This window comes from Hesperophylax consimilis, chromosome 22, assembly GCF_061612785.1.
Source record: "Hesperophylax consimilis isolate HC1 chromosome 22, BYU_Hcon_1.0, whole genome shotgun sequence".
NCBI classification, from domain to species: Eukaryota; Metazoa; Arthropoda; class Insecta; order Trichoptera; family Limnephilidae; genus Hesperophylax; species Hesperophylax consimilis.
Window position 1 is genome coordinate 24,444,627 of NC_142857.1, and position 19,140 is coordinate 24,463,766.

At 34.2% G+C, this 19,140-nt stretch overlaps 1 protein-coding gene and 4 non-coding genes across 5 annotated transcripts in view; 2 read left to right on the top strand and 3 right to left on the bottom strand.

Annotated features, from left to right (window-relative positions):
- Positions 1 to 19,140, bottom strand: part of Ogg1 (8-oxoguanine DNA glycosylase) — a 427,234-nt gene that overhangs the window by 195,074 nt on the left and 213,020 nt on the right. The window lies entirely within an intron of this gene.
- Positions 3,483 to 3,554, bottom strand: TRNAP-UGG (transfer RNA proline (anticodon UGG)). The gene has a single exon. It is a non-coding gene; the product is annotated as a tRNA-Pro (tRNA).
- On the top strand, positions 3,721 to 3,792 carry TRNAP-UGG (transfer RNA proline (anticodon UGG)). Its single transcript has one exon. It is a non-coding gene; the product is annotated as a tRNA-Pro (tRNA).
- On the bottom strand, positions 17,609 to 17,680 carry TRNAP-UGG (transfer RNA proline (anticodon UGG)). Its single transcript has one exon. It is a non-coding gene; the product is annotated as a tRNA-Pro (tRNA).
- On the top strand, positions 17,857 to 17,928 carry TRNAP-CGG (transfer RNA proline (anticodon CGG)). The gene has a single exon. It is a non-coding gene; the product is annotated as a tRNA-Pro (tRNA).

Here is a 19,140-nt window from a genome sequence, read left to right on the forward strand (position 1 = left end):
AGTGTGATTTTTGACACTTCTGGTAATGAATGTCCGCCCATTCGTTAGTCAAACGTCCGTGGAAACTAGACTTATGTCCCTGTCAAGTTCCTTTCTACATGAAAAACCTACCACCTTTAATTTATGCCACCCTGGTACCGCGATCTGATCATCTTTTCATATTTATTGAAGCATTTTAGCTAATTTATTATTGAAATTCATAGGACGAATTTAAACATTGAGACATCATCTCAAGAAAATCCGGAAATTGCTTTATGTTTGACAAATTTTTGATATTTTGCATGCTGTGTGGTCACGGTGAGACATTTTCTAGTTCTTCTTTTCTTTCAAAGTATTGTAAAGCTACCAACGGCATGGCATGCCTTTCCAATTAATAATTATAATAATAATTGTATGACTTGTATAGCGCCGTTTTTGTGCAAAATCACTTGAAGGGCGCTGTACAAGTTTATAATACATTTCTGCAATGATCTATGTTAATAATAATAATAATAATAATAATTGGATAATTTGTAGAGCGCCGTTTTTGTGAAAAATCACCTCAAGGGCGCTGTACAATTTATTTCCTAGGATCTACATTTGTTATTTAGAAATGATACCAAAACATACTTACCTGGCAAGTCACTTCCAAATGTTACTAACTATATATGAAGATAATATACAGTACCATACTTACCTGGTAGGTTACTTGACATTAACAATTAATTAACATTAACTAATTGTTTATTATCGAAATGAAACCTCTAGAAACATAAAATATTATATGTATTTTAAAATTCTGTACAACAGGACCTCAGAAATAAGGATTTAATTTTTTTCAGTACTATAACAATCTGTTAATTGTGTCATTTTCATATCAGCATGTCGTGTCCGCAGTCATGTCAAATCATCAACATCAGCAGCTGTAGGCAGACTGATAGAACTTAAGCGCAAGCCAAATACTAAGTTTGGTGATCGCGCTTTCGGAGTATCTGGGCCGAAGGTTTGGAATAAACTCACTTCGGAACTAAGATCCATAACAAGTCCAACAGAATTCAGGTCTAAACTAAAAACTTACCTCCTTAAGCTATCATACCCTTAAATTAAATATACAATTCCTGAGAGAAAGTCCAGTTATATCCAATTATGTCCTAAATCCTGCATCTAAATTTCGCTAATAAACAATTAGTTCATGTTAATTGTGTTAATCTCAACTGAACAGGTGAGTATAGTACTGTATATTATCTCCATACATAGTTAGTAATAACATAGAACATTGTAGAAATGTATTATAAATTTGTACAACGCCCTTGAGGTGATTTTGCACAAAAACGACGCTATACAAATTATCAAAATATTATTATTTTATCTAAATTCTAGTTAAATTCACACGTGTTTCATGTAACACCATCAGAAGTCGATAAATTAAAATATTTCATCGGAAAATAAACATTTGAAAACATAATTGATGCTTTATTTTGACACGTCACAAGTTCCTGAGATCATCCCTTATTTGATAAATTACATTCAGAACCCAAAAAAATAATGTGCTAAATGTGCAACCAACTGGCGAATTTTTTCAGACCTCCTCTGGGTCAAAAGTGTGTCAATAAAGGGGGTCTTTCAAATCCCTTGGGGGGTCATTAGAACCTCACAATAATTAATTATTACAAATATCCGGCATTTCGACGGGATGCATTATATATTTAATCTGTTGGTAGAAAAATAACCTTATAAAAATAACAAGAACTCCTTTTTTCTAATGCATCGTAACGATTAAAACATAGGAGGCCCTGAGGATTATAATTTCCCTCAGGGCCTATGTGATCTTTTGGGAAGCTTTGTGGAGGGTCTTTTTTAAGGAAAGGAAGGAGAGTAAGTTCTGGGAAGGTAAAAGGTATGAGGGTTGGGTAGGAATATAGGCATCAGTGTGTGCAGGAGTGACAGACATGTGAATGTATACCTTCCACTGCGGCGCAACGCGATGGTTCCCGGGGCGGCGGTACCCATATTCGCCTCCCAAATCACTCTTTGGGTTGTTTTTCACAAAATGGGCGCTATACGCTGCTAGTTTACCTAGGCAGGCGTCTGCTAGTTTACCTAGGCAGACGCCTGTTAGTTTACCTATGCAAGCAGTCTGTTAGTTTTGACAAAGGGCGTCAACATTTTATTCGCGCCAGGCGCTGTTTGGCTGAGTTCGGGCCCTGCCTAGATGTATACTTGATTTTTATTTATAAAATTGTTAATGGTATTAAAGACAGCCCTGATTTATTGAATCTAATTATCTTCCATATATCTATAAGAACTAGTCGATCCAAAACTCTTTTTAATTGCAATAAAAATATCAGGACTGATTCATTTAGATACTCGCTTATACCTAGATTGCATGCAGTTGGCAATGTTTTCTCAGAAATTGAAGATGTTTTGTACGGAATATAGTTACAAGAAGGCTATAGTAACATACCCCAGTAATAATAAAAATTAAGTTTAGAATAATATCATTCTTCTGTATGGGTTTTGTATAATTTTGAATGCAAATTTTAATATTGATTACTGTTTCACTGAATTGTTATGTTCATACTATCAAATGTTTGTAAAAGCTCTTCTGGGCGTATAATAAATAAATATACTAATTCGTAGATCGCAATTTCAGCAATTGAATGCCTATATTAAGGTGTTCGCTATACTTAATGCTATAGGTCAGCAACGTCATCAGCTATCGGAAGGTTGAAGGAACCAAAGCGCACACCAGATACTAAGTTCGGTGAGCGTGCTTTTGCCGTGTCAGGACCTAAAGCCTGGAATGGACTGCCACATGATTTGAGAATGATCGCAGACTCGACAGAATTTAGGTCTAAACTTAAAACGCACCTTTTCAGACAGTCGTATCCATAATTTCAGAAACCTAAACTTTCACAGTTGACGGCAATTTAAATTTAAATTAACAAAATGTAAAAAATACTAAAAATAAAATAAAATAAATAAAAATAATAATTTAAAATAAATAAATAAAAATGATAACAACTAACAATTTGTAGGCTTTTTAAGACAGTTAAATACAGTTAAATTAAAATAAACATTATATCAAAAAACACTGGTCATGCGATGACCAGTGTTTTTTGATATAGTGTCCTCTGCGTGCAGTTTTATCTTTTATAAGCATAAACTTTTTAATATAAGTGTGTTTGTCGGAAGTGACTTGCCAGGTAAGTATGTTTTGGTATCTTTTCTAAATAACAAATGTAGATCCTAGGAAATAAATTGTACAGCGCCCTTGAGGTGATTTTTCACAAAAACGGCGCTCTACAAATTATCCAATTATTATTTTATTTTTTTTTATTCGCAATACAATACCTGTAAACAGAAAGTAGATAAAAATGTACTTTTTTTGGGTAAGCAGGTAAGGCACTGTAAAAATATCTTTAGCTCAACATTACGTAGTTCACTTGATTTTGACACTGTTGGTGGCTAATCAAAATATTGAAATTTGAGGCAAAAAATCTGGGCTCGTCCGGGATTTGAACCCGGGACCTCGCGCACCCAAAGCGCAAATCATACCCCTAGACCAACGAGCCATGTTTAAATGATAACTTAATTAACTACTAATAATGCATATTGCAATGTAATGCATTATTCTAGCTGCAGTGTCATCAGAAAACGTTAATGTGTCACGATTTCACTTTTACATTACATTATAATTTATTTTAAAACTATTTGTATATTTGTTTTACTTATTCAGTTGGCTCGTTGGTCTAGGGGTATGATTTGCGCTTTGGGTGCGCGAGGTCCCGGGTTCAAATCCCGGACGAGCCCATAATTTTTTTGATTATTTTTAAGATATAATAATTTTTTAAACGACGGTACTTCAAGCTATGTAAAAACCCTATCAAACGTCAATAGTGTTATAGAATAAATTGATTATAACTTTTCCCTGGGTACAATTTTGGTTATTTAGTAATGATAGGTAGGTAGGTACTACATATAATATTCAACAATATATTTTTTAACTCTAACGGTTTCAGTTTTTGAAATATATATATATTGTATTTACAAAAGTGGGGTTTCGTAAACTCGAAAAGTTTTTCAGTAACTGCAGTAAAAGTCTCTCTCAGGTTTACAATTGCTTAATATTTTTAAAAAGTCATTTCCTATCAGATATTAAAATAACACTTTCTGAAACTTTCACTTTCTTTTAGCGGAAATTTTTCAGAAATTTCATTAACACGCGCCTTTATATGTTGTTTGTAAAAAGGTGTTTTCAAAAGTACAGCTTTTTAAGGTCATTTCATAAAAATTCTCCAGTCTTTTAAAATCGATTCCCCTTGGCCGGGAGACCTATCGGTCTTCGGCCCCTTAAATAGCGGCATAGTTTGTAGTTGAAGGCCCAATTAATTTGGTATCCGCTTCACTCACTGCACTACCTGCACGCCCGGTAACAATAACGCCCCAGGATGGGCTGGAAGCTCCCACACTTCCATGGTAGACGTTCAGCTTAATGCCACAATGCGAACCATCATCGAAGATGTCGTCTCTAACCCGGAATGCCGATTGAAGTCCCGAAAGCCCTTCTGGGCGGAAGGAGAGAGGCTCCTCCGATTACCTCTCACTCCAGAAGATAGGTGGAAACTTGAGTGGCAAACGGCCAATATGCGAAATGCCCATCTCATACAGGACCCCACCGAGAGACAGCCTGGGTTCTCATTGCCTCGCAAAGCCTGGGGCTCTATTCCTGAATCGAGGGCGCTCGTAATCGCCGTCGAAAGTACGTACGTTGGTCGTCGTTTCTATTCCCGAAATTGGTCGAAGGTACATACTTCGACGCCAAACGTCAAAGTCATTCCACACAACAACTACTGGGTATAACCAGTAGAAACAGGGCAGCGAGTGGTAGGTTGTTGGCGTTTCTATGGAATTGGCTGTCAAAATCTAGTCTAGCTGTCAATTTTTGTTTTACCGCGCGGATTCCGCAAATGTAAAAGTGGGTGAAAATTTCCCACTTACTAAGTCTTTATCGGAGCTTACAAGCTCAATTAAGAGTTGCTTTTGGCAATTTGTAATATGTCCCGCAGACATTTCTGTTTTGAATAACGAATAACTGTTGTCTGTTTGACAGTCACACCATAGAAATCCCAAAAACATCAGGAACATAGACAATATTCACAGGGGTGCCAATATAATCATCTCTTCTACCAACTTCGACCGTTCGACGCCCAAGAATACGTAAAATTGAAACATTCGAAAAAGTTAGTCGCGACGACTAGTAGTTTTTCACTCGAAGACGGCGCATACGAAAACGATTGATCGTTTAACTCCAGAATCGCAGGCCTGGTCCGCCATCAATAGGTTAAGGTGCTCCCATAGCCGCTGTGCCCACATGATGCACAGATGTGGCCTTAAAGAGTCGGCGATGTGTGAATTTGGTGCGGTGTAGATCACCGAACATGTGGTCAACGAATGCCCGCTCCATTCATTCCCCGGCGGGATTGGTTAGGTTCACATGGCGACGCCTGAGGCCTTAGAATGGCTCGCAGACCTAGATGTCCCCCTCTGACCCCCCCACAATACGAAAGAAGAAGTATTTTAAAATAAATATCAACTCTACTTTTGCCACTAATCTTCTAATAAATGTATCTAATATCATTAGTAGTGGAGGCTAAAATAACAAATTTAAAATCAATGTCTAATGTTTTTACTATAGTGTCTGTCCTCTGCTTTTGTGTAAAATCTGAAGTAATCTGCCAGGTAAGAATGTTTTTCTATATATATAATTGATTCATTAATGTTATTTCAAAAATTACTCATTTAAAATAATATGTAGTACATTTGCGGCACGTCACAGTATGGAAGATACTCTCAGTATCGCCCTGGTGTAAGACCATCATTCAGAATTGAAACGTTGCTTAAAATCATTTTGGCCATATTTGGTGACCAGATCTGAATAGTCAGGTACTTCCTCATCTTCCTCCTCCTCATTTCCTTCCCCACACCACTACCTTCAGCCTTACAACACACCCCGACCGTTTGATAGTGCCAGTTGTTTATAAAATTTAACAAATCATCAAATTCAATTCATTTTTAAGTTCTGTGAATGTTCTATTCAAGTTCTGTTTTCCCTCTTTCACATAATGCGGGCCTCTTCTAGACCCGAATTAATAAATCCCTTCTTACTTCCCATATCTTAACCCGCCTCACAACGCTGTCCAACCGGGTGGCAACATAGTTCCCCTGCTTTTAAACTGTACATACAGGGGCATTCTTGTGAGCTGATGTCACATACAACAAATTATTTCACTTAGAACTTTAATACTTATAAATTTGATGAATTGTTCAAATTCTTTGAAACAACTGACCCTAAGGGAGTAAAGATAATATATAATACAAAACAAAAAAAAAGTTGTTAACAATTGGAACACAAATACAAGAAGACTGACAAATTTTGATGTAGGTTAGGTACAGTAAATACCGCAAAAAGTTTAAAAATATACCGAATGTATTATGAGTATTGGTTTTTTTTATTGAAAACCATTTCCTATTAAACTTTTAGTAAATTCTTAATAAATCTGAACACGTGTTCATGCACCTGCGTTTGTCCTGATGTTATACAATGACGAAATGCGAAAATATTATAATTTTTATGAACACGTTTTCCGACATCGCAATAACAGATTCGTATTTTACTGAAAGTTTATTAGGAAACCTATCAATTCAATCGTTAAAGGCATGCAATTCCATATTTCCGTTTTTGAACGGATTACGTACAATTTGAACAGATTTTTTTTATAATCAATATCAGATATTTGTATGAAAAATCGTGTTAATTTACCTTCAATTTGCTTCATCGGCGTCACACTTCCGCTGTATGGAGACGTCCATGGTCCATAACAGCAATCTTCGGGCTGCATCGTGAAGGAGAAACTCTCAACTAAGAACTCTAACTGGAGACGTCCTAACCTTGGTCTTTCAGAGACCTTGTTCCCCCAGAGTCAACTAGAACTTTAGAAGATATCACAGAACTATCACCAAGATTGTATAAACACTCGATTATCTTTATTTTAGCCAATATTCTATTGTATTTCGGTCCAGCAGAAAAATGTTGAGAAGGTTTCGGTAATTGTTTTAAAACACATTCACATTTTCGTTTTTTTAACAGTCATTTATGAAAACCTCTATTTGATATTTTGAATAAGTTCTTACGCTCTGGAATTTAAATAAAATAATTTTATGAATAAATTAAATTAAGGTAGGTAGGTACTACTAATTGTTTCACAGAATTTGAACAATTCAAAAAATTTATAATTAATGTTCTGTGAAAGCTCTATTCAAGTTCTGTAATTATTTCAGTTCTTTGAAGCAACTGGCCCGTGATATAAAAACATAACATTAATACAACTTTCACATAACTTGAAAATTATCCCTTAGTTGACAATTTGACAGAACTTGTAAAATTCGTCATGTTCTAAAGTTAAAATTAAAGTTCTTTGAATGTTGTATTCAAGTTCTGTTTCTATTTCACCATTGCTTAACAGTACTTTGATACTTATAGTGATTTGTATTTCACAGTACCACAATAACAGAACTTGAATGAGACTTTCATATACTTTGAAAATTCACTTTCGAAAAGTATTAGATTTATTTCGAACCAGCTAGATAATAAATTATTAATTATTTAGGTGCTAATACATTGTAGCGAATGCAAAAGTTTTCTTTTTCAAATTTTCTTAAAACTAAACTTTAAATTTAAATATTGATTAATATTTTAGCTCATTTTCCAAAAGTCTGTGGCATAATTTGTCACAAAACCCTGTTTTAATTTGTATAACTCCGTTTTACAAATATGGTTTTCAAATTAAGTTCAAACGTATTATGCAGAAAACGTACTTATAATATAATAACCAATATCAATTAAAAATGACTACGTAACACTAAAAATTCTATATTTTATACTACAAAAGAAATTTTGAATGAATGAGAAAATAATTAATTGTATGTTTAAATATTTAGAAGCGAAACGCGGAAGAAAACAGATAATCAAAAGAACGGGTATAGGAAATTTTCTTGATTATAATAATGCATTTAGAATTGGTTTCGAGAAAGTTTGATTCACAATAGCATGAGTAATTTTCATTGAAATTCCAAAACAGAATCAATGAAACTATCTTTTATCGTGGTGAAATTTCATAAAAAATGAGAAGTTGAGAGGAAATTCCGTAAAAACATTAAATTCTTAAAATTCGGAATCTATTCGACGATAGAATCCGTATATTACTCAAATTCAAGCGTGAATTATGAATATTAACTCCAGTAGAATGGACACTCTCATTTTCCATTATCTACGAGCATAAATTCATAAATCAATCAGCGGTCGTTTTATATTTGGCACCTTCGCATTAAATAGACAACGGCCGGTTCTGACCTACGGCAAGCGAAGGAGATCAGCCCAAAATGTATCTTCACAACAAACTGTCGTTCGGTAATTATTTACCGGGTTAATAATTACATCAACGGTACACTCTCTAGCAGCATATCTCTTCGCCAGGCCATTAATCCCGGCCGCGAATGCAACCGAATCCGAGCAAAAACTTCACACCGAGTCTCCGAAACAAACTGTCGTCAACCACACTTGTAAATTAACACTGCCGATATTAGCGGACTTTTAATCAAATAAAGAAAAAAATATCATACTACAATTTTCACTGACAGCGCGGGTAAGTTCGTAAAAGCGCGGTAAGTTTTCCACGCGCGCGGGAAAACTTGACAAAAATGACAGATGGCTACCGCTGTGACGGGTTGTATCAGAATTAAACGCTTATAATTGTTGTTATTTCGATGTTAGATGCTGTGGGAGATGTATTTGATGATTGGAGATATGGCGTGTGGCGTTTAGGGTGGTACTGCACGAGAGCTGTCATCGGACCGAGCGAATCCCGACTTCTGACAACACGGGAGGCGCGAAGAGATCCCGCCATTTTAGCCCGCCGTTCTTTTTTTGGACATCGTTCTCACAACACGGTGCGGTCGGGGTCGGGCGCGCGGGGCCTCAACGTGCATCTAGTTCTCCGCACTCACACACGGGCAGAGTGCCCCGGAAGGGAGCGCTGAGACACTTAGGGCTTTGGAAAATAGTGACTCATAAAATGCCAAGACGACATATGGGACAGACTTCTCTCACCTCTTGAAATGATTGAAGATTGATAATATTACAAATGTTCCCAAATACTATCGGGTTTAAAACCAAAAACATTACTGAATAATTAGCCACGGAGTTCCTACCTTGTATATTTCACTGAGTCAAGGTCTTTTTCACATTTTCCCATAGGTTTGTTGATTATTTTATTCACGGTTTTTTCAATTAACACTTAAAATTAGTTTGTAATATACGCATATTCCTTTACGACTAGTAAACGAATATTGCGCAAGAAAATTTACAGCTCGGGAGGAAAGGTTTTTAAGTAAAGCGCACTTGGACTGTAATGTAAATAATTTCCATTGCCATGTTTTTTTTTAAATCACCCCAAGGGCGCTATGTAAATATTATGTTCTAGTATCTAATTATTTACATATTCTACGATCATAAGGGCTTTTACATACATTTGGTATATAATAGTTTAGTGCAACAGTAATCAAGTAATAAAAGTTTGTCATTAGAAGAATAATCTAATAAATATTATTGAGGAATGTTATTATAGCCTTCTTGTAACTATATTCCGTGCAGTTGATCACATCTACAATATCTGCAAAATTATATGTATAAATGTAATCAATTGTTGTTGTAATTAAACATCATTTTAGGTCAAGTAGTTCTTGTTAGCATGTTGAAGGTGATTAGGCTCAATAAATCAGGTCTGTCTATAATTCCACTAACAATTTTTAAAATATCGGATCGATAGGCATAACTAACGATAATTTTATACCGATTTCCCGAGCACGGTCCCGCTGTTGATACCCAGACCGATGTAGATAACGTAATAAATCAGAATTCGATACAAGAAGGCGTCACTGGAATTGACATTCCTAAACGTCAGATGGCTGCCTAAAAGTAAATAAATACTAATAAATGGACAATGTCAAATTGAAATATTCACTTTAATATACATTTGCAGTTGGCTTGTAGTTTTGAGTTAATTAGTTCATGAGGTATTTAGTCATAACACAAAACTAACAACTTTTGTTTCTCGAAGCTGGAGCGGAATCAATTGATCGCGTCTTGAATTAATTAATTAATTGATTGTGTATACGATTTCTTTCAGTTCTAACAGCTTAGTTAGTTCACCCCCATTTATAAGTAAGCCAGTTATTTTGCATAACGAACAAAGAGTTTTAAATTGATAGCTTTGGAGGCCGCGCAAAAACTATTGTATTTTGTCTACCGACTTTCGGAATCATATTCTGGCCGTGCTCGCAAATATCGTTAACTGACCAATACCGTATCGGCTTTATCGATCATCCGTGCTAGACTTCCTGGTGTATTTTAAACTTTCAACGCCTTTTCGAACTTAGCATGAACTTATAGGTAAATAAGACATCAAGCATAAATTTATTTAATTTGCGCACATATTTGTTTATCTAATTATTTATTTTGATTGGCGAAGCGTTCGGTGCTTGAATCTTATTAGATTCCGAAATAGATACGATGAATAATTGGCTCGCGGAATCACTTTCATGGGCACATTCACCTTAAATATTCTATAATTAATTATTTTAGCAATGTGATGATTGATTTTCTATGGAATTCAGCCAAAGGATTGTGATCACTGATATCCATAAATAAACCACTCACTAGAACGATATCTTCGGGCTTTTTCTATGAAACAAATTGGTCCTTGAAAACCATAGATGTGCCAATATATAGACAGCAAAATTCTCATTCAGAGACTACTTATTATACAATACATCAATGAAAAACTCTGAAAATTTATTCCATAGACTATCAGAGTTAAAGAATTAGCATCTGTTCAAATTAAAAAAGGTAATAAATGTTTATTCTATGGTTTCAAATAATTATTCAGTACCTGAACAGATATTTTCTTCACTACTAAACAGTAGCATAGAATACCTTTGGACGAAATATAACATATTTCGTATAAAGTATTTTTTAGTTATTTAGAGAAAGCAATTTACCTTTACACGGAGATAACATACTAATATAAAATATTGCTAATTTGTTGAAAATCTGATCAAATTATTCGTATTCCTCTTAAAAACGTAACTCAGTCGAGGGCACCGTATTTTTTTAACCTCAATATGTCCATATTTTATAAAAGTATTTTTATATTTTTTTCTATCATACGGAAATGCGTAATTTTTTTGAAGTTGAAGAAAAATAATAATTCTTTTCAGTTTGCGTCAAATATTCATACTGGAATACATTAATAAAATCCAAAATTAATAATTCATATTTCGCGCCGCTATAGTAAAAATCGGTTTTACTTTAAAAATTATTTGTTATTACCTATATTTTATCATATGACCGAGATAAAAGTTTAGTCACAGTTTTCTTACGAATTTCCTCCAAAAAAAGTGTTCAAATGTGTTTTCGAAATATCGAGTTCTCTCAATTTTTCTATGATTGGAGAATAAAATTGAGTAAAAATGTGGTTAGCGTTTTTGACAACATTTTTCACTTTTGATATTCAAATTTTATTAGGTATTTAGAAACAGTAATGTTTATTTAAAATGTATACATCGAAAAGATAATCTTATCTAGTTTCTAAAACTGAATTTTTTTTTAGGAAAAATTAAAAATAAGATTATATAGCCCATTTGAAATACAAATAAAACATTGTTGAAAGTACAGAAGGGTTAAACGAATCTATAAGCCCCCGACTATCCCTAAACGGCATAACATGCATACATATTCAGTGGCGGATCCAGGGGGGGGGTCACGGTGGTCATGACCCCCCCCCTGGGCCCCAGCCCAGGGGGGGTCATGACTACCTAGGTCCTGGGCCCATCCAGGACCTAGGTGGACCACTAATTAAAATTGTTAAACATAATGTTTTTATATATTTTTGTCACAATATAAATTTTATTTAAGTACTTTCAATATTTAATTAATTTAATATAATACTTTGTTTGACGGCAAACGCATTATTCGGGAACGAACGCATCGAAAATTCGAATGTTACCGCGTCACCGCGCACCGCCACCGGCGCGCGCTTCGGCCGCCACTTTTCATATTATTATGACACATTTCGTGTAACCACGTGTGACGCTTGCGCGCGCTTTGTTTCGACTAGCGTCTAGCAAAACCTAACCTCAATCGGAACGACTAAACTTTAGTGTTTACTTTTATTTGTTTACTAAGTTAAAAAAAAATAAGTTCCAATTATAAGTAATAGTGTTCTTAAAAATTGTTGCTGCAAATTCAATTCATTACAAGAAATGGTAAGTAATTTAATCAGTTTCTTCATTATGCCAGTGTATGTGTGTTTAAACTCAAATGTTATTTGTTAATGTTCTAAGGCTGGGGTTAGACTCGTAAGTTTTTTTCCTGTAAATCGCTCTTGAAGGCGAGTTTGGCCAAATTCCCAATGTAAACGACACCAAAAGTCACTTAACGTAATTTTAGTAAGTTACAGAACTTATTCTTTCGGAAGTTTTTTGACAGGTCTGGACAGGTCTAACGCGCCCGCGCGAATTACCAGCCTTCCTATACTTCCTAAAGCAATTCTTAAGGCGAGACACAACCTCGTTCATCGAGGTTTTGCCCAAGGCTAACATTTTAATTTATTTCGGCGAAATTATAATTGAATTTAAAAAAAATAAAATTATGCCGCACGAGGGATGCAAGTTATTTATATTTTAGATTAATAAAACAATACCTTACAATTAATATATTTTACGTTCAACGATTTTAAAACTTTATAACCCGTGTATAACTATAAAGTTAGCGGACTTAGCGGTAAGTACCAGATTTTATTTTTCTAGATGATGAATTAATAACTTCGGAAGTGGACACATTTTTAATATTTGTAACAAATTCTTCAGAATCAATTAAAATGAAGGCTAAAAGTGTGGATAGATTTTTTTACTAAGATTACGAAAACGTTAGTAATTTTTTTTAGAAATGCATAGTATTATTTTTAATGATGGATTTTGAATGATTTACATGAAAATGTTCCGTCTCCGATTATGTTCCCTTAATTTTGTAAAATTCCACACTGATTATTTTTTTTATACGGCAACACTTTGATATCCGGCGAATTTTTGAATTTGACGTTTAACGTTCACTAGATTTATTGTTTGTTCTCTGCGAACTTAACCACTTAACCTTTGATTTGACTTTTTGCATGAGTAGGTGGTTTGGTATATTTATGCTTTTTGCTAAAGATGGCGGTGTTTTGACAGATGTTATGAACAGAACTCCGTACAATTTCATGCCATTTTTGTGACATTCGTGTGGAAAACGTTCTTTTTTAAATGACTTTCGGCTAGTTAATTACCGTTTTTTTGCACATATAAAATTATGTCCCGTCTTTCCGGTTTATAAAAAGTCAGGACATACCGCAGTCGATTTCTGACATTATTTTAAATTGCGATATTGAGATGTATCCTAATGTAAGAAAATTTTTATGTATTATGGCTACACTACCTGTTAGTGTAGCGACAGCGGAAAGATCTTTCTCTACGTTACGAAGAATCAAATCGTGGCTAAGAGCTTCAATGGTTGAAGAACGCCTAACCGGACTGGCACTTCTCCACGTCCATAAAAACGTACCAATTGAAGTAGATGAGGTGATAACGCGTTTCGGGAGAAGAAGTAAACGAAAAATTGATTTTGTTATTTAAGATGAAGCTATCCTTTTTTTTATTTTATTTTTATTTTTTTATTTAGTAACTATATTACATTTTTTTAAACATTTTTATAAGAATTATATATATTTATATGATTAATTGATATAGATTTTTATAGTCCTCCTCACTAGGAGATCCTGTGCTGAGGGGGACTAGGTTTTGAATAATTTTTCAGCGACTTCTATGGTTCGACTTCATGTTTTGGGTAAGGTTTTCCAGAAACTTCTACGACGATGTTTTTAATAGGCTAGTGAGTTCTTTTTCCGGTAGTTCCTTAAGCCAAGATTTAATGTCCTTAATGTAGTGATTTTTGGTTTTAATTTGTTTGATACTAAGTGGGAGTTTGTTATATACCTTTATTGCTAAAAAATTAGAACTTTTTTGTCCAAAGGTAGAGTTACACTTTGGTATATTTTGTATCTCTGTTTCTTTGGCTCTGGTTATATAAGTATGTGAGGTGTTTACTTCTGAATTATTTTTGAGGTGGTGTACCTGAATGTTTTTGACATAGATTTTCTGTATACTTGGAACGTCAAAATGCTTAAAAATTTCTGTTGTTGACGTCCTTATGGGGACCTTTAGTATGGTGTATGTAAATTTGATAAAAATACATATACCTAGTTTTTTAAAAGTATGTATTAGTTACATTTTGTTAATATGTATATATATATATACTTAATCAAGTTTCTTTTTATTAATATATGTAGCTGGGAGCAGTTCCTTGATAATGTCTAATACTGATATTTGTTTGCCGGGTTTGAACCCGCGATCTTCGGATCGCTAGCTGGCAGCCTTTCCCCTCTACCATGGAGGCCGTCGAAATTTTACTTTTTGTTTTAAAATAATATATATTGTATTCGTTTTAATTATGCTCTTTTTGGAATAAATTCAGCATAGGTAGATGCAAGTTATTTATTTTCACCGTTTTTTTTAAGTCTATGTATCCATAAATTGATGTATCTAATGTAGAATATTTTCATTTGAGAAATTTTAGGTTGACGAATATAATGCTTAAATTCAGTATTGGTAGATCAGAGTTAATATTTTATAAGAATAATTTTTAAATATATGTAGCTGTGAGCTGTTCCTTGAAAATGTCTAATACTGAGATTTGTTTGCCGGGGTTCGAACCCGCGATATCTATTGTATTTGTTTTAATTATGCTCTTTTAGGATAAATTCAGAATAGCTAGATGCAAGTTATTTATATTAACCTTTTTTTAAGTGTATGTATCCATAAATTGATGCATCTATTGTAGAATATATTTAAACCTAGCTGTGAGTTGTTCCATCATCATTTCTAATATTGAGATTGGTTTGTTGATTTGTTTCCAAAAAATTTATTTGTAAATAAATTTTACAAAAATTTTAGATGTGGTAATTTGATAAAGTGTATGTAATTTTGATAAAAGTACATATACCTAGTTTTGTAAAAGAACGTATTAGTTACATTTTGTTAATATATATACATATTATATTTAACTTAATCAAGTTTCTTTTTATTAATATTTATATGTACCTATTAATAATTCACTTTCAGAATATTTTTGTTTGGATTGTAAATAAATAAAATCAATTCAAATTTTATAAATATTTACTTTTATTAGCGTTCCCCATAGTTTGAGGATTGTCGATAATATTGACTACGCTGCCGGCTCGGCCGCTGCTGGCAAAATAGAATGGACGGTATTCATCCACCAGGTAACAAGGTATTAACAAGCGTATGGAAGCATCGGCGAACGGAGATCTCGCTGGGCGCTTCTTACGTATTGCAAGCACCGCGTCATGGCAACAATATTTATTTCAAATTACTTGCCTCGTGCAAATCAGGCCAAAATATGACGGTGCAAGGCGCTCGGTTTTAAAATTTATAAAGCACAAGAATCGAAATATTTCCAGCGTTTATATTCCTCTTAAATATGGAAGTACAGTACTTACATTTATTAATAACGTTTGCTGCACACGATTGGTCCTAAAGGAGTTCAAATTTTTAATTCATTTGGCCTCACTATTGAGAAGAGCACGCTGGAAGGCATTATTCTACTCTTCGATAGACTCGATAGACACTTCATACCTACAGTGAATATTACAGTGGAACGATTCAAATTCTTTACCAGGAAGCAAAGAAATAACGGTCAACAAGCTGTTATTATTTGTCTATTTTGTCGTGACAAGCAAAGTGTTACAATAATAATGTCGAGTCAAATTCTGCAAATGCAGAATGCTACGGATATGGTTGGCGAGTGGAAACGTTTTAAGCAATCATTTCTTTTATATATGATGGCGAATAACTACAACAAGGAAAAGGAAATTCAAAAAGTTGCAAGATTCCTACACACAATACTATGTTGAAGACACACCTGACACCATGTTATATTGTGGTGAAATAAGAACACGATTAATAATTGTAATCTGTACTGTATTGGTTGACAATTGACATTACACGAGCCTACGCCGCCCGGGCTTGCGGAGCAAAAGACAATATTAATGATATACCTAGTGTTACCATATCCAACAATACCTACTTTTTACTTGTATATATTATTATCAAAATTAAATTATAACTTCTTGTAACTGTAACTGACCGGACCTAAGTCCTCCATCACAACACAAGCAAGCATTTTCGGCTTTCTGTGGTGGTGGTAGGAGTTATTGTTGGGTTATTCGTAACCCGGGAATGTTTGTCTTTCTTTAAAAAAAAAAAAAAAAAACTTGACCACGACTACGTGACCCCCCCCTGGCGCCAAAGCTGGATCCGCCCTTGTACATATTAACACGTCTAAGTGTCCTCATCCAAAGCAATTTGTTAAAAACGGGACTGCAGGCCTTTAACGAATTAAATTAATAAGGAAAAATGTAATTTTTTCGGCTTTCGTCTTATATAATAACAGGATAAGTGCAACTTCATGAAAACGTGTTCCGATATATTTTTATAAACTAATAGTTTGTTAGGAAATGGAATGCTATCACGTTTTTAATAAATCAGCCATAATCATTTTTCTCAGTGTATTATAGATTAAAACTAGCGAAGACACGTGACATATAAAATAATAATATAAATTGGATGACTTGTATAGCGCCGTTTTTGTGCAAATTCACCTCAAGAGCGCTGTACAAACTTATAATACATTTCTACAGTGATCTATGTTATTACTAAACTATTTATGGAGATAATATACAGTACAATACTAACCTGGTAGGTCACTTGAGATTAACACCTAATTAACATTATCTAATTGTTTATTAGCGAAATTTAGATACAGAATTTAGGATATAATTGGAAAATTGAATATAACTGAACTTTCTCTTAGGAATGGTATATTTAATTTAAGGGTATGACAGCTTAAAAAGGTAAGTTTTTAGTTTAGACCTGAATTCTGTTGGACTTGTTATGGATCTTAGTTCCGGAGGGAGTTTATTCCAAGCCTTCGGCCCAGATACTCCGAAAGCGCGATCACCAAACTTAGTATTTGGCTTGCGCATAGGTTCTTTCAATCTGCCTACATTACATCATGGGGTATTATAATTTTAGGGTTTGTGAAGAAGTATTTATGAAAAAAAATACCCCAAGATCATTATATTTCAAAAGAATAATTATTTTCCTTTCGCAAGTAAGTAAGCTTGAAAAATTAATACATGTGTTCAGTAACATTACAAAAAGTCAAGGCACGTTAGTTCATAGTTAAAATATTTTTATTGCCTACCTTCGTTATAAATTAATATACTCACTAGTTCCAATATGAAAAATCAAACGTTCATTGAACTTGAATAATTTTATGCACTACTATTTCAAATCACGCATCCATTCTACGAAAAACCGATTTGAAAAAAAAATTGGGCTCGTCCGGGATTTGAACCCGGGACCTCACGCACCCAAAGCGCAAATCATACCCCTAGACCAACGAGCCATGTGAAAAACAATTCAAATTTAGTTATAAATAACCTGACGTTTTTTTATTGCACATCATTTATGCAGTTTTGTACAATGCAATTTCATCAAAATGTAAACAACACGATTTACGATTGCATACGAAACTAATGCATTTTTTTATACAGTATATAAAACAGTCTTTAACGGATAGTTGGCTCGTTGGTCTAGGGGTATGATTTGCGCTTCGGGTGCGCGAGGTCCCGGGTTCAAATCCCGGACGAGCCCAAAATATTTTTTTTGCTTTCTCGTAAAATATTGTTAGAAAGAAATGCAGTGGCGGATTGCATTACAATCGTTGGCTTTCTAATACCATCGGACGGGATGCATGAAGAGAAACAGATATTGCCTACGGATGAGATAGGCTGACGAGCAGTACAGTCTGCTTAGTAAAATAATATTAATATTTATATGATTTGTACGGCGCCGTCTTTTGCAAAATCAACTCAAGGGCGCTGTATAAATATATAATACATTTCTACAATGATCAATGTTATAACTAACTATACTACATGGAGATAATATACAGTACAATACTTACCTGGTAGGTCACTTGAGATTAACACTTAGTTAACATTTAGGACATATTTAGAAAATTGAATATAATTGGACTTTTTCTCAGAAATGGTATATTTAATTTAAGGGAATGACAGCTTAAAAGGGTAAGTTTTTAGTTTACACCTGAATTCTGTTGGACTTGTTATGGATCTTAGTTCCGGAGGGAGTTTATTCCAAGACTTCGGCCCAGATACTCCGAAAGCGCGATCACCAAACTTAGTATTTGGCTTGCGCTTAGGTTCCATCAGTCTGCCTACAGCTGATGATGTTGCTGATCTAAGCGTTGACTGCCTCAGACCAGTGTTTTCCGGGAAGCATAGTTCAGAGATGTAGGGTGGGGCCATTTCATTGATGGATTTAAACACAATCCAGGACAATTTGTACTGGATTCTTTCAGGGAACTTGAGCCAGTGAAGGTTACGAAGGTGTTCTGAAATGTGCGAAACAGTGGTAACAGTCCTATTTATTTGACTTTTAAACGAAAAGTCCGAAACTAAATTGACACCGAGAAGTTTGACTGCTGTTTTTGGGATGATATAGCTGCCGAAAATAGAAATAGATGAATCGTCTATGAAATATATACAAAGAATATACATGAAAATACAAAGAATCATCTACCATCAATGCTAGGAATAAAAAAAGTATTTCCTTGCATTATGTGTTATATAAAGTACCTAATCATGCTGCCGACGGAATGATTTTCTCATTAATTAGTTTAAAATTTGTTTTTTGAACGGTAATCTCTGATATCACGAAAATGTTTTTTATGTCTGGAACCTCTAAAAACATCCTAAAATTAGAAAATTTTCCAATAAGAGGTGTTATTTTGATATTCAATCGTAAAAGATCAATAGTTTTGTTGCTTGTGTGTGTGAACGTTGC